Source organism: Schistocerca nitens, chromosome 7 (genome assembly GCF_023898315.1).
Source record: "Schistocerca nitens isolate TAMUIC-IGC-003100 chromosome 7, iqSchNite1.1, whole genome shotgun sequence".
In the NCBI taxonomy this organism is placed as follows: Eukaryota; Metazoa; Arthropoda; class Insecta; order Orthoptera; family Acrididae; genus Schistocerca; species Schistocerca nitens.
Window position 1 is genome coordinate 38,750,577 of NC_064620.1, and position 16,102 is coordinate 38,766,678.

General features: G+C 45.1%; 1 protein-coding gene across 6 annotated transcripts in view; it reads right to left on the minus strand.

Annotated features, from left to right (window-relative positions):
• LOC126194689 (LIM domain-binding protein 2) overlaps positions 1-16,102 on the minus strand; it is a 900,697-nt gene that overhangs the window by 221,659 nt on the left and 662,936 nt on the right. The window lies entirely within an intron of this gene.

Genomic DNA, 16,102 nt, shown 5'->3' on the forward strand with positions numbered 1-16,102 from the left:
AGTATGGCAGTGTAGGTGCATTGGAAGATCGCTTCTGTACGTTTTTCTTGAGTAACTCCAAAATCGTGGCCTCCAGCAAAAACGTAACCCAGTACAAAATTTAACTACATTAAATTTTCTACAAAAAGGTTCCGCCCATTTTTTCTGTAGCACTAATAGTTTGTGCGTAGCGAGCGAGATAATATGAAAATCTCGCGCCATGGTGTTTGAAGTCACGCTATAACGCTGGGGGTTGCATAAAACGACATCGGTAGGGGCAGATGAATCATGTGTATACGAGAAATCTTCAACGAAACGCGTACTACACGTAAACGATATATAAGTCTGAAATTCACATTTCTCTTGTGTAGTTAAGAAGTGAGTGGCATGTTCTAATAGCAAAGATATGAGCTTTACGGTTCAGAAATACGAAACAACTTACCCAGACTAGCGCAGGAACAACATTCTAGCACAGGTTAAGGGTCTTCTACACACACAATTTACAAGTAAAACATTCAGCAGCAGAAACCACAACGAAATCACGGGCAAGTGGCACTGAGAGGAATACCTGGTACAGCACGTACTTACTACTTGTCGCATGCAGCCATAACAGTGAACATATCATTTCTTGCGTATCACAATAACTGCTACAGATCGCTTGATGTTACTATGCTATAAATATATAACGTCGCAGGAGTCACCGGCCCAAAATTGATAATGAAAAAAAAAAAAAAAAAAAAAAAAAAAAACAAATATTTCAGCTTCTTCACACTGATGGTCGACCTCTTTTCCCTGCGTAACATCGAACGGACCAAACGTTCCATTCGGCGCACACTTTGTACGCGTCAAGGCTACAGGAGAAAAGTAACAAAAATAGCGCCGCTGCAAAACTGACTTAAGCAGTTCTCCTTGCAGCGTCTCGTTAAGATGTGGAAGTGGAAATATAAAATCACCGCGAGTGAGTCGGTATACAGCGCGCGTCTGAGGCCGGGCGAGCAGTTATTAACGACCGCCTGTGAAAGGCATCAGCAATGGAAGTAGAAACGCAATTCGTTTTACCGTTTGCTAGCCTAAGGTAAGTTCGAACGATTGACAAGAAAGACACATAAGCGCTGCGCATGTTGTGATTGGTACGAAAATTTTCGGAAGGAGATTTCGGAAGCAGTGGATTTGTCAACGACCATATGCTCTCATATTCTCACAGACAGCGTCGTACTCAGTGCTGTCTTTCATATTAAGAGCATGGCATTAACCGAATAGAGTCTTTAATTTCACAAAAAGTAATAACTTTTTAAGTCTTTATGTAACTGAGTACCACATTGCTGCCGGCCGGAGTGGCCGAGCGGTTCTAGGCGCTACAGTCTGGAACCGCGCGACCGCTACGGTCGCACGTTCGAATCCTGCCTCGGGCATGGAAGTGCGTGATGTCCTTAGGTTAGTTAGGTTTAAGTAGTTCTAAGTTCTAGGGCACTGATGAACTCAGAAGTTAAGTCCCATAGTGCTCAGAGCCAATGAACCATTTGAACCATATTGCTCGGACGAAGGCAGTCAGTTTCAGTCAATTAATATAAAATGTCACGTCGATCTGCTGCACGCGTCAGTCAACACTCCCTGAAACTTATCTCGGCCGTCAATGCAACGTCGAATCCTAATGAAAGCGCTGCTGCTTTCTTCACGGCTGTGCTTCGTGGTGACCACACAATGCCGCGGGCGTACGCTAGGACAGAAGCGTCTACAGTGTGAAGGTACAAGGGCCAACGATGAAGAAAATAGTATGTCGGTCACAAGTTACGTTTGTTTAGCGTTTAGCTGACATCGAGTGCTAATGAAGGGTAGGAAATTGGTGGCTGGCTTAGCATAGGAGCAGTCCAGGCATTCTTAAGGGGGAGCGTCGGAAACGCAGAAACGGGTGACCGCACGGGCATCTGAAACTAGTTCCTGCCGTACGGGAAAAAAAAAAGAAACAGGAAGTGACACAACACACAATTGTTTAGAACAGTCTCCTTCGAGAACAACGAGTACAAATAAGTTTTTTTCTGCGATTGCAGGCTTTCTCGGCGTATTTCAGCTATGAAATCTTCAAGGGTTATCAGCCGAGTGGCGTCGTCTTCTTGTCGCAACGTTTCAATGGATTGCGTATCCATAATCTTCAGGCGAAGTCTTTTCTCTTTTTTATCACTGACAAAATGTGAGGCAAAAACACACTGTTTACGCGAGTGAAAATCGTGTCTTCTTAAACTCGAATTTTTTATGGCTACCGTCGGGCTTCCAGGCAAGTCGAGCGCGAGGTCCATCACCGCGGCCAGGAAGCAAGCAGACTCCAGTTTGGTGTTCCTGCGCTAGAAGCAGTCAGCCGTGACCTTTAGCGAGTAACTGTTTCGCACCGGGGCAGAGAAACATCGCGGAATCTAGACTGCGCTGGCTCCCACGCGTCCTGGCGCTACCACAGCTGAGCAAGGACGGTGAGCGTTCAGGTATCGTAAGAAACAGCCCGCGAGACGGCACAGGCCGGACAAGCTGCCACGTAAAGACACTGTGCTATGGGTGCAGTAAACAGCAGCTTGCTGCAAACAGCGCTGTGGCGGGAGGTGACGCGCGCGTCAGCTACGATGTGATGGAGACGACCACCGGCGTGCCCTGAGGGACGAGTCCCTTCACTAGAACGTGTTGCTTGTCCAATAATGAGACAGCGCGCAGAACATTTGCACCAGTTAATTTAGTGAACAGGGCTGACGGCTTGTTAATCCCGAATGGGCCTCTCTCTTGCAGGCCACAGGATACTGTGACAGGCAAAGTTTTGCGCGTACGTTGAAAGGTGGCTACACTGAGCCACAGCGCCAGAGATCGCGCTAGAGGGTATTGTTCCGCCGCCTCCACTGGCAGTGATTATTGAGATGTCGTAGTGGGCAGTGCTTGGGGAGAGCTCGTGGTAGTCAGTGCTTGTTAAGAACTCGTAGCAGAGAGTGTTTGTTGAGATGTGCTAGTAGGGAGTGCTTGCTGAGATGTGATACTGAAAAGTTCTTGTTGAGATGTGGTAATAGCGAGTCGGTGTGGAGATATATTGTAATGATTAGAGTGATTTTGGTCAATATATGAAGGTAACGAAACTTGATTTATTTTTCATTGTTTAATGTCGTAAGTAATGCTTCATTACAGGTTCAGTCAACAAAGCATCTGGCTTGTGTTCTTGGATTAGAGTGTAATTCTGGTTCTCTTGAGTAATTATGGTATTTTTATTTTCTTTAATTAATTCAGTATAAATGATATTTAAAATTTCTTGTGTTATTGAAGAAGAACCGTGCCAGATGCGTACGTTGAATCACACTTCCACACACAGAACAGTTATACTTGTGCTTTGGTTTCGTAGGTTTTATAGTTGCTGGGGACTTAATTAATTAATTGTGTTAATGAAAATTTCCATTTCATTCTTTGTTGTTGTTCTAAGCAGTCAGATAGCGTAACAATACTAGTCAGGGCCAACCGTTTACGAGACTTCGTAATCGGACAAACAGCTACTGAAGCAAAAAAATTAAAATTATTTGCATTTCATAATAATTAAGCCCCCCATGCAACGTTTCATTCTTAAAAAAAGAGTGCATGCATTATTTCTCACAGGTTACTCCATGTGTCAAAAAATCGTGGAAACACTGTTCACGCAGGCAGAAGAAAGATTAGGATTTTAACGTACCGTCGTCGACGAGGTCATTAGGAAACGACTGAACGAGAGTACATATAGGTCGCGTCAGGTTAGTATGCTTGGCAATCGTACATGAATTTAGGGTCTGTCCGCCTACTGCTCATTTTACACGTCAAGTTAACTATCCTGATGGGGTTCAAATCTTTGATTAGCAGGCCCAGGCACAATTGGACGGTGTTATTAAGGGAACGATCTATATTTCAGAAAAAAGCCACGATTTCTCCAAGAAGATCTTTATTAATCTTAAAAAGGGAGAAGTTGACGCCGATTCGTAACTCGCAACAAGAAAAAGTGTCTGGCTGTACTCGGGATGGAGCCAGTGTCACAGAGTCACAAAGACTGTTCCTTATGATACTAAGTTACTATCGGGCGAGGAGGCACTGTGGTTACCACACTGGACTCGCATTTGGGAGGATGACGGTTCAAATCCCCGTACGGCTATCCAGTTTTAGGTTTTCCTTGACATCCCTAAGTCGCTCCAGAGAAATGCAGCGATTGTTCCTTTGGAAAGGGTATCGGCGATTTCCTTCAAATGGTTCAAATGGCTCTGAGCATTATCGGACGTAACATCTATGGTCATCAGTCCCCTAGAACTTAGAACTACTCAAACCTAACTAACCTAAGGACATCACACAACACCCAGTCATCACGAGGCAGACGGCGATTTCCTTCCCCACCCTTTCGTTATCCGATCTTGCGCTCCGTATCTCAAGAGCGCGCTATCGACGGGACGTCGAGCTCTCGTGTTCTTTCCTTTCTACTAAGTTACTAAGCTATACAATATTAATATAGCTTTCTATAAATGTGTCTAATACGAAAATCCCGATTACCGACGGACTGTGTATTCTTCAATCTATTCCCGTTGGGAAAAAGGAAATACTTAAAAAAAAAGTTATGAATATACTTTTGTCAAAAAATGGTTCAAATGGCTCTGAGCACTATGGGACTCAACTGCTGAGGTCATTAGTCCCCTAGAACTTAGAACTAGTTAAACCTAACTAACCTAAGGACATCACAAACATCCATGCCCGAGGCAGGATTCGAACCTGCGGCCGTAGCGGTCCTGCGGTTCCAGACTGCAGCGCCTTTAACCGCACGGCCACTTCGGCCGGCTATACTTTTGTCGCTGACTTTCGAGTAGACTTATGGGGTCGTATCCCCAGTCCAAGAAGACCACTTGTTTCAACGAATCACCATATTCAAATGGTACTGCGAGTGCAGCAGCAGAATTAGAACACTGCAGCAGCATTCTCTGCAGTAACCCAAATAGGAGATCAACATGAGCGGCAGAGATCATTTAGAATAAGGACCCATTCGACAATTTCTAAATGGCAAATTGACGAAATAGCAAACTGAAGTAACCAGCTCTCCCCCAAGAAAGCATTGTGTAGTACTGCCTAAAGATGCCTGTGCTAGCCTGAGAAACCTTTCCCAACGACCACTTCTTCTTCTGAAACGTCTCTCGATATGCTCTGTCCGACAGATACAGCAAAGGTGGCAACACGAATCTGAGCTGGTAGATGCGAAGCGTCTGCGGAAAGGGCAGTTTGACTTGTCCAGACGGATAAACTTGCCACTGCACAAGAAATGGCAGGCTGCAGCCAATATTCCACAATTGCCAGCGGTAGCTTCCGCAGAGAGCGGCATTTCGACGCGGCCGGTGTTAATATTAGCCGACCTCGGCAGTTCTCACGCAAGGTCGGCCCTGGCGACTCCGCGGCGACTGCACCCGCCACTTGCTCAGCTGACCTCGCGTCCCGAGCGCGGTTCTTGCGAGCCGACAGCAACAAATGTGGCCAAACCGACAGTCACCAGCGTGAAAGCGCGTATTTTCGGCGCGTCTACCCTGCGAAGACCACAAATGCGACGGACAGCGCTCTCTTGCGGAAGCAAGCTTGATGCCTGACGTCCAGACGAGTAAGATTTCATTGGGAAGAATATAAGCTCATCCCAGACAAGAAAATTTAAAGAAATCGGTCGTGGTTACTTTAAATTAACCATCCCGGCATTCGCTTTGACCGAGCTCAAAAAATCTGGATGGCCATACAGGATCTGACACGCGCTCCACGTGAATGAAAGTGTTGTGTTGCGCTAACCGGTCACAGTCCGCGCTTCGTGTTTTCTATTTCGGAAGTACACGTTGCAGTACAGCAAAAAACATAAATCACGACAATCCCTTGTGATTTCTTTTGCAGTCTTTTGGGTTCTACAGCCACTGTCCAGGTAAAATGCAAATGTATTGGTGATATTTGCGCGACTGCATGGACCTAGCTTAACGTCAGTTTTACGAATGGTGGGGATACGGATGGGGAAGAGGGGAGAACATCTACATACATACTCCGCAAACCACAGTACGGCGCGTAGCGGAGGGTACGTTGTCCTCTTCCATTCGCAAACAGATGGAGGGGAAAACGACTATCTATATGCTCTGTATGAGCGCTAAATTCTCTTAGCTTATGTTCGTGCTCCGTACGCAAAATATACTTGGCAGCAGTAGGATCGTTCTGCACTCGACTCCAAAAGCCGGTTCTTTATTTTATCAAGAGCGTTCATCGAAAAGAACGTCTCCTTCCCTCGCAGGGATTCCCATTTGAATTCCCGAAGCATCTCCGTAATACTTGCGCGTGGACTGAACATACCGGTGAGCAACCCAGCACCCCGCATCTGAACTGATTTCATGTTTCCCTCTTTAGACCGAGCAGTACTCAAGAATGGGTCGCACTAGCGTTCTACATGCGGTCTCCTTTACAGATGAACCACACTCTCCTAAAATTCTCCCAGTAAACCGAAGTCGACAATTTGTCTTCCCGTCTACAGCCCTGATACGGTATTTCTATGTCATATTGTTTTCTACTTCACATCAGTTAAAAAAATAGCTCTAAACTACGTTCAGATATATGGGAACAATTACTGTGTTAACATTTTTAACAGTTTCTGTTATCGGCTGATAACACGAGAAAAAAAAAAACACCAAGAAGTGAAGGTACAACATTACTGGAAACTTTAAGCGCTGGAATTATCAAATTATCAGTTGCAAGGAGAACAGCGGCGAACGGTGTAGTAGTCTTGAGATTTCACAACTAACAGCTTTGGCTGCTTGAAAAAAAAAATCACATTTCAGCACCAGCAGAGCTACTGATAAATAAATCTTTATTATCCACCTGATTCGATCATCTTGAGGCATTATAAAATACGGGGTGACCAAAAAGTCAGTATAAATTTGAAAACTTGATAAACCACGGAACAATGTACATAGCTCCGTCTTTAGGCCACAAGTGGCCCTTCCGGGACCGTCCGGCCGCCGTGTCATCTTCCAAGGAGGATGCGGATAAGGAGGGGCGTGTGGTCAGCACACCGCACTCCCGACCGTTAGGACGGTATTCTTTGACCGAAGCCGCTACTAATCGGTCGAGTAGCTCCTCAATTGGCATCACGAGGCTGAGTGCACCCCGAAAAATGGCAACAGCACGTGGCGGCGGGATGGTGACCCATCCAAGCGCCGGCCACGCCCGACAGCGCTTAACTTCGGTGATCTCACGGGAACCGGTGTAGCCACTGCGGCAAGGCCGTTGCCTGAACAATGTACATAGAGAGGTAAAAATTGACACACATGCCTGGAATGACATGGGGTTTTATTAGAACCAAAAAAACACCCCATATTGCTAGACGCGTGAAAGATCTCTTGCGCGCGTCGTTTGGTGATGATCGTGTGCTCAGCCGCCACTTTCGTCATGCTTGGCCTCCCAGGTCCACAGACCTCAGTCCGTGCGATTATTGGCTTTGGGCTTACTTGAAGTCGCAAGTGTATCGTGATCGACCGACATCTCTAGGGATGCTGAAAGACAACATCCGACGCCAATGCCTCACCATAACTCCGGACATGCTTTACAGTGCTGTTCACAACATTATTCCTCGACTACAGCTATTGTTGAGGAATGATGGTGGACATATTGAGCATTTCCTGCAAAGAACATCATCTTTGCTTTGTCTTACTTTGTTATGCTAATTATTGCTATTCTGATCAGATGAAGCGCCATCTGTCGGACATTTTTTGAAATTTTGTATATTTTTGGTTCTAATAAAACTCCATGTCATTCCAAGCATGTGTGTCAATTTCTACCTCTCTATCTACATTATTCCGTGATTTATTCAGTTTTCAAATTTATACCGACTTTTTGATCACCCGGCAGTTTACAAGAACCGTTGTGACAGTGGTGTCATCAGAGCGTGGAAAGAGCACTCCACACAGAAGGATTAAACCTGATCATGACTGTGTTAAGAAGATGAATTACCTGTTACAGTACATTTTCTGTTGACTATATAAGCATATTATGACTAACGGCACTGAAGCAGAATCGTTTTTATTTTATTTAATGCCACAGTAAGAATGTTACCATAAAGGCTGTTGTGAGCAATTTTATAATACTTGAAGATGCGCAGACGATCGAAACCGGTAGTTCATAAATACTTATTTATCAGCAATCCTTTACGTTTCTGAACCGCAGTTATTTTTTTCTTTCAAAGACTTACACGGGCTGCACAAGATATACTGGCTATGGGTGCACTTGCTACTGTCGCATTCGGGAGGACGACGGTTCAATCCCGTCTCCAGCCATCCTGATTTAGGTTTTCCGTGATTTCCCTAAATCGTTTCAGGCAAATGCCGGGATGGTTCCGTTGAAAGGGCACGGCCGATTTCCTTCCCAATCCTTCCCTAACCCGAGCTTGCGCTCCGTCTCTAATGACCTCGTTGTCGACGGGACGTTAAACACTAACAACCACCACCACTTGCTACTGGTCAGTGACCATAACGTGTTCTGGCTTCCTTCAAACAAATGCTGTTTTGAATCGCGAGTACGCGCACCGGGCAGGATTCGTGTTCTTTTTCCCCTGCCCCTGCCCCTGGGTACTCCCTTGCACACAAGCCACGGAGTGGACCAGCTGTCAGCTTCCCGACCACGCGTCATCAGACTGGTTCCTCTGGCCGTAGGTAATTTACATATTATTACGACACAGTGACTAGGGGGAATGAAGAGGCGCCGCTTGCAGGAACCGCCACTATACGAGTAGGGCGAACTTCCCGCGTGCTGGTCGTGACGTGTCGGGACCACGCCGCGTCCCAGAGGCCACGCCGTCCGTGTTTATTGATCGCCCTCTTGTTACGTAATAGCTCTCATTAGCATCAAATTCGCGTGCCTGCTCGCTTTTCCAGCTACACTCTCAATATTTAGCGCTCTGACAGCCCCGTAATTTCTTGTTTCAGGAACGACTTCTACCTGTTTTTATTTATGTGCCGTTACTGGCCTCCTGACTGTATTACTCGTAATAACCACGTATATGCCCCGTATCTGACGCACGTCACACCACGTCTTCTCTCAATACATGTTCCGGAGGAGACACGAATAAAGCAACCGCGGCTTTAGCGAACTCGTTTTGAGTATTATATTCCGGATGAGTTGTAGGTTTCTCGTGAGTTACGTATCTACACCAATGGTCGCTATGGTACGGTGTGTGGCAGACGGTACACGGTGTTCCAGTAACAAATCTTTCCTAACTTGCACACAATAAGATTCAAAATGCCTCTGAGCACTTTGGGACTTAACATCTGAGGTCATCAGTCCCCTAGAGTTGGAACTAATTAAACGTAACTAACCTAAGGACATCACACACGTCCATGCCCGAGGCAGGATTCGAACCTGCGACCGTAGCGGTAGCGCGGTTCCAGACTGTAGCGCCTAGAACCGCTCGGCCACCAACGGCCGGTCGCACACGGTAAGAACGACGTTCTGTAAGCGTCTGTATGGACTCTATTATTCTATTTAGATTAAAGTTCAGTCTTGATCACGTTATGTCTGTTTTAATGAGTAACCGGTTTCGGTTTTTTCTATAAAACCATCATCAGACCCATTGGCTCCTTTGGGTTGGTAGGTGGAGCTCTCCTTGCTGCTGTGCAGTCAACTGATCATTCCCTGTAATTTTGACATATTGGTTCTTACGCGGCAAATATCAATATGTAAGAAGAAGTGCTGTGTTCCTAGTCACACCTCTTCAAAAATAAAGGAGAGTTATTTTAGCGATGCTCGATTGCTCTGCTTCAGCTTGCTGTCCGCGTTTGTAGCACTCCAGTTCTAACAGTCTTGTTATCAGCTTTTCTTCGCAACATAATCGGTCTACGATGACAACGCTATTTGATGATGATCGGAAACGGGGGAGTGGAAACCTTCAGCAGAACCATCACATATCCCTTCACAAACCTCGTTCAGCTAAACCGGTGTTCCGTACTGAGGAATGCGCTGTCTGCGAGAATGCGCGACCCGCCCCTGCTTTGCACGGGTAGCACTGAGCATCTATGGCTGCACGATTTGTCTGGCGTAGTGATAATGAATTGTCCACACAAACCTTCCTTGTGAAATACTCTATTTGTTAGTGGAGACCGTATCAAATGGTTTAAATGGCTCTGAGCACTATGCGACTTGAGGTCATCAGTCACCTAGAACTTAGAACTACTTAAACCTAAGGACATCAAATACATCCATGCCCGAGGCAGGATTCGAACCTGCGACCGTAGCGGTCGCGCGGTTCCAGACTGTAGCGCCTAGAACCGCTCGGCCACTCAGGCCGGCGAGACCGTATCAAAATAATTACACTAGTTCCCGAAATTAGCCTGAAGACAGCAAAACGCTGCAGGGGCTTGATTTTATGTAGTAATAATAATCAAAACGCGAGACTTCGAGTTATTTACACGCCCTCGCAGCCGCGCACTCTAAATGATGATGAGTTCGCGTTGGCTGGTGCAGGAGTAGTCCGCCACCAGCATCGTTTATTTGGTGAAGGGCTTACAGTCCTTAATAAGTGTAAAACAATGTGTTAGGGGATAGGAATGTGTGGTACTGTTCTTGTCACTCCGATCGTCGGATACGGACGTTAAATCCTTTCGTTCCATACTCACCCACAACAACACAATGACAACACAAGCTCTCACTAGATTGTGTTGCATCCATGACGCTGGATAATGGAGACTTACGCTGCAAACTGTTTCGTACTGATCTTCCACTCAACTATGTTTGTTATTTACTTTATTTCAATGAACCGGATAATCTTAATTTTTCAGCATTAGAGGACGCTGTGGTTGTTGTTGTTGTTGTTGTGGTCTTCAGTCCTGAGACTGGTTTGACGCAGCTCTCCATGCTACTCTATCCTGTGCAAGCTTCTTCATCTCCCAGTACCTACTGCAACCTACATCCTTCTGAATCTGCTTAGTGTATTGATCTCTTGGTCTCCCTCTACGATTTTTACCCTCCACGATGCCCTCCAATGCTAAATTTGTGATCCCTTGATGCCTCAAAACATGTCCTACCAACCGATCCCTTCTTCTAGTCAAGTTGTGCCACAAACTTCTCTTCTCCCCAATCCGATTCAATACCTCCTCATTAGTTACGTGATCTACTCACCTTATCTTCAGCATTCTTCTGTAGCACCACATTTCGAAAGCTTCTATTCTCTTCTTGTCCAAACTGGTTATCGTCCATGTTTCACTTCCATACATGGCTACACTCCATACAAATACTTTCAGAAATGACTTCCTGACACTTAAATCTATACTCGATGTTAACAAATTTCTCTTCTTCAGAAACGATTTCCTTGCCATTGCCAGTCTACATTTTATATCCTCTCTACTTCGACCATCATCAATTAATTTGCTCCCCAAATAGCAAAACTCCTTGACTACTTTAAGCGTCTCATTTCCTAATCTAATACCCTCAGCATCACCCGACTTAATTCGACTACATTCCATTATCCTTGTTTTGCTTTTGTTGATGTTCATCTTATATCCTCCTTTCAAGACACTGTCCATTCCGTTCAACTGCTCTTCCAAGTCCTTTGCTGTCTCTGACAGAATTACAATGTCATCGCCGAACCTCAAAGTTTTTACTTCTTCTCCATGAATTTTAATACCTACTCCGAATTTTTCTTTTGTTTCCTGCTGTGGTAGGCAGCAAAATATACCTGTGAGTGTATTTCATTTCGGTAAGTGCCTAAGACGAAGCCGTGAACGCCTTGATTCGATTGCAAATCACTAGTACTGTTCCCAGATTACAGCTGCACACCTCACACAGTATCATCCACGAGATAAAGATAAACAATTGCAAACCAACTTCGTTGGCCGGCCGAAGTGGCCGTGCGGTTCTAGGCACTGCAGTCTAGAACCGCGAGACCGGCTACGGTCGCAGGTTCGAATCCTGCCTCGGGCATGGATGTGTGTGATGTCCTTAGTTCTAAGTTCTAGGGGACTAATGACCTCAGAAGTTGAGTCCCATAGTGCTCAGAGCCATTTTTGAGACACCAGAGTGAGCCACTCTTCAGTCCATCTGTGTTTTCTCCAAGCCACAACAACAGAGAGTGCTAAGTTCGGTCGAGCGAGATATGCATTCGCAGGCGACGGAATGGTATAAACAATGGAAGGCGGCTGTCTCCGTTTACTTCCGCACTGCGAATACCGTCACCAACGCGGAACGGGCCGCTATCAGCCTTCCTCCAGAGGTTAGTCGACCAAGCAGCGCGTTGGCGGCTCGTGGTGGCGCTGTTGCTGTCTTGGTGGCGGATATCCGCTTCATTATTGCGGCGACTGCCCGCATCCGGCGCCGCGTACGTCCTCTGAGGTCACAGTATTTCGCACAGCCCGGAACTGGCTGGTCTGCAGCGTACCATCAGGAATAAACTACCTGACTACCACTGTCGGGACGCAACCTGAGAGTAGTAACTGTAGAAAGGCGCGGAACGTACCCGCACTAACAGCGACTGACAGCAGAACGCGCCGTTCCTCAGGACTTTTAAGATGATGTTACCAGTTATAACATGTCAGCGCGGAAGCTTTCAGCTCCCTGCAAATACATGCTGGTTAAAATTTGCCTACAGCTAACTGAAAATGTAATGTAAAGTCCAGAACAACGATGTCATAATGTCAATATCTGTCCGCTAAAGGCGTTCAAAACGGAAGAAGAGTTTTGAGAAGACAGAATCATCCATCGCCGTTTCATTTCCATAGCAGAGCTACGACTACAGGCCTGACGTAACGACAGTAAATATTCTTCAGCACCGTACACGGCCGAAGTGGGATCCCGCTGCCCCATGGTGCTTTTGGACGATACTTTCTCGTAATATGGAATAGCGCATGATGTTTCAGTGGAAGGCCACTGCCTAACGAGCAGCATTCGGCGGTGTGATAGAATGTAGGGTACCTTCCGTCAGCTCAATCATTAAATCATTGTACCTTGTCGTTTCTTTAAGTTGCCGGTCGACAGTAACGCAGCAGATACCCCTACATCCCTGTTGTTCTTCCCACTTTCTCTCTCAGTCTTGTTGCTAAACCGACTCGAAAATGACTGTCCAAGGCCAGTCAACTTGATATGTCTGCAGAGATTCAGTCATAACCACTACTGGGTATACTGACGAATGACTACCTCTTGGCCCCAAGAGTTCGTCTTCCATACGGGCATTCAAATCACCATCTTTATACTTTAGAACGCCCCGACATTATTTTCTTATGAGCACAATTTTTTATTGAGCGATTTCAGTAGCTTTCTGTTTAGCTTAGAAGTGATGAAATCATATACAATGATCCGTCATAACACTACAGTCGTTGTGTAGAAATCAGGAGCAACTGCAAGTGTAATGAGAAATTCGTTCAAACATTGTAAAATTTTGCTTACATAAAATGAATAGCAGACTGAATTTAATTATTAATTATGGAAAGTGCGTCTAATGACTACCTAATTAAATAATATCCGATTCCGAAAGCCTCATCTAACTGTTTTTCTCATCTGAATTTACCGTCCAGAAATTAATCACAACGTTAGTCCATAAATGAGTAGACAGAGTATGAACCAGACTGTTCTCAGATCAGAGTCCGCTTATGGACGTCGGAAGCCCCACATTCTTCTAGAGCCCCTCCTATCATGAGTCACAGAAGCCGCACTCCGTGCACTTGCGAGTACAGCCTCTCCATTGTGTATCCTAAATTGGAAACTCACAGAAAGTTGTAGCGACAGTTTTCCAAGAAATTGTTACTGTAGCTGTAGCATCTTAGTAAAACACTCAATTTACAAGCATTTTCTAACAGAACTACACGGCCAACAAGTTTCAGTTCTGCGCACGGACTACGCAAACACAAAACGCACATAAGATGATCTGCCCATGTGTGAAGCCTTTTTCCATACACATCATAATGTCTTTACGATCATACCTCTCCCGTATTACTCTCAAACTCGGTTCTTTATCATTGTCCTATGTTGTACATCGTCTTCAGTGTGAAGCATTCAGTAAATCTCAAAAACGGAAACTGTGTCACGAAAAGTGTTCAGATCCTGTTTCACTTATTGTTTGAGAGGAATCAAGACGTGAATATGACAGAACAACAAATATTCCTATTATTTGACGAGACAATATAGCACAAAATGGTCAGTACGAACAGGGACAGATAGTGGATCATGCGGTCTGAACACAATTTTTATCGCGGCAAGTATAGAGTAGCTACAAAGCCCAGATCCTATCTATGACACAACGTCAATATATGACAGAACACAAAGACAAATTTCGTCACCATTAAGTTTTGTGTGAGAACTCTGACACCTCAGCTTTCAAGTGAACAACCTTTTGACTGTCTGAACAGTAGAAATATTTCAACGGTAACATTATAGTCAGAGGGAGGGTAAAAAGTACGAAACAGTATTTGAGATGATACACCGTCGACCATCGTCTTTGGCACTAAGGGTCAAATTAGGATTAGTTCTCTGATCCTCCTCCTACACTGTACTATGCTACATGCATATAAGAAATATCAATATAGCGTGGATGTAAATTGTGGTGACAACTAAATAATAATACCAAAAAGGATACTTTACTCACTAGAAGAGTTCGATTGTCAAACATTCAGCTGTAAAACCAACCGTCATTCCCTTCACCTGATCGATATGCCCTTGGGTATTATGTTTGTTAGGGTCTATCAGAATTTTAGTTGTGCTGACTTCTTTGTAGTCAAGAGGCAGATAACATTTGTCTTAGGCTTTAAACGAAATAATTCCTCAGCGCTGAAGACGAGTTTTTCATGTGCTGAACTCACTGTCTAATGGTCCGCAGCTCGTGGTCTTGCGGTAGCGTTCACGCTTCCCGCACACGGGGTCACGGGTTCGATTTCCGGCGGGGTCAGGGATATTCTCTGCCTCGAGATGACTGGGTGTTGTGTGTCTTTCATCATCATTGACTCGCAAGTCGCCGAAGTGGCGTCAGCTAAAAAGGACTTGCAATTTTGGCGGCCGAACACCCCGCATGGGGTCTCCCGGCCAACAATGCTGGACGATCATTTCATTTCACTGTCTAATGCTTTCGCCGCTACACGAGTTTCCGTGGAGGAAAATATTGAGCTGTTCAAGACGGCACACAATTGTTTTTCCGTCTATGGTTCTATTTTATTACTTTTCCTGTTATTATAATTCCATTTTGTAATTTGCTTTCTGGTTTACGCATGCAGTTGGTTAGAATAATTTTACTTGACTTCAGTAAATTAAGAGGTAGGGGCTCTAAAACTGACTATAAAACAGGCAACTCGCAGCCAGTTCCAGTCTCATTGACATAAGAGTACGTACTTTTGAAATGTTAATACGTTTCCTCGGGGCCGTAAGAGTATGTACCGCAACTTCTATTTCAAATTAACGTCCAGTTGCCGGCCGCGGTGGTCTCGCGGTTCTAGGCGCTCAGTCCGGAACCGCGTGACTGCGACGGTCGCAGGTTCGAATCCTGCCTCGGGCCTGGATGTGTGTGATGTCCTTAGGTTAGTTAGGTTTAAGTAGTTCTAAGTTCTAGGGGACTGATGACCACAGATGTTAAGTCCCATAGTGCTCAGAGCCATTTGAACCATTTTTAACGTCCAGTTGAAATTTGCAAGTACAGAAGTGAATCGATAACGTTTCTATAATGATGTAGAAGTTCAGTTGAGGACTGCAAGGATTGCTGTCGTGGGAATCTTAACATTTCTAAGGAGTGAAAATTTTGTATCACGTTTCTCGGTGGCTCAGCAGGTAGTTGTCTGATTACACATCTAGACTATCAGGGATTCTATGCCCAGAGATCAGAGTTCACATTTAACTGGGAGTTAGACTGTCAAATGTTGGATAAATCAGTTCAGTGTCGGAGGAGGGCACTGGCGTATTACCTGGAACAGGATCGGGCCCATAGCCTTCAGAGCAACCTCAGGACTACTTTTCTTCTTCTTTACGGTTTTTCCAACTTTATCATTTCAGTGCAAAACAGACTAGCGAAACAATGTGATACTGTTTCCGCCACATGTTACATTATTATTATTATTATTATTATTATTATTATTAATTAAGGTATGTCTTTCTTAGCTGCTACATTTTCTACATTGGAGTG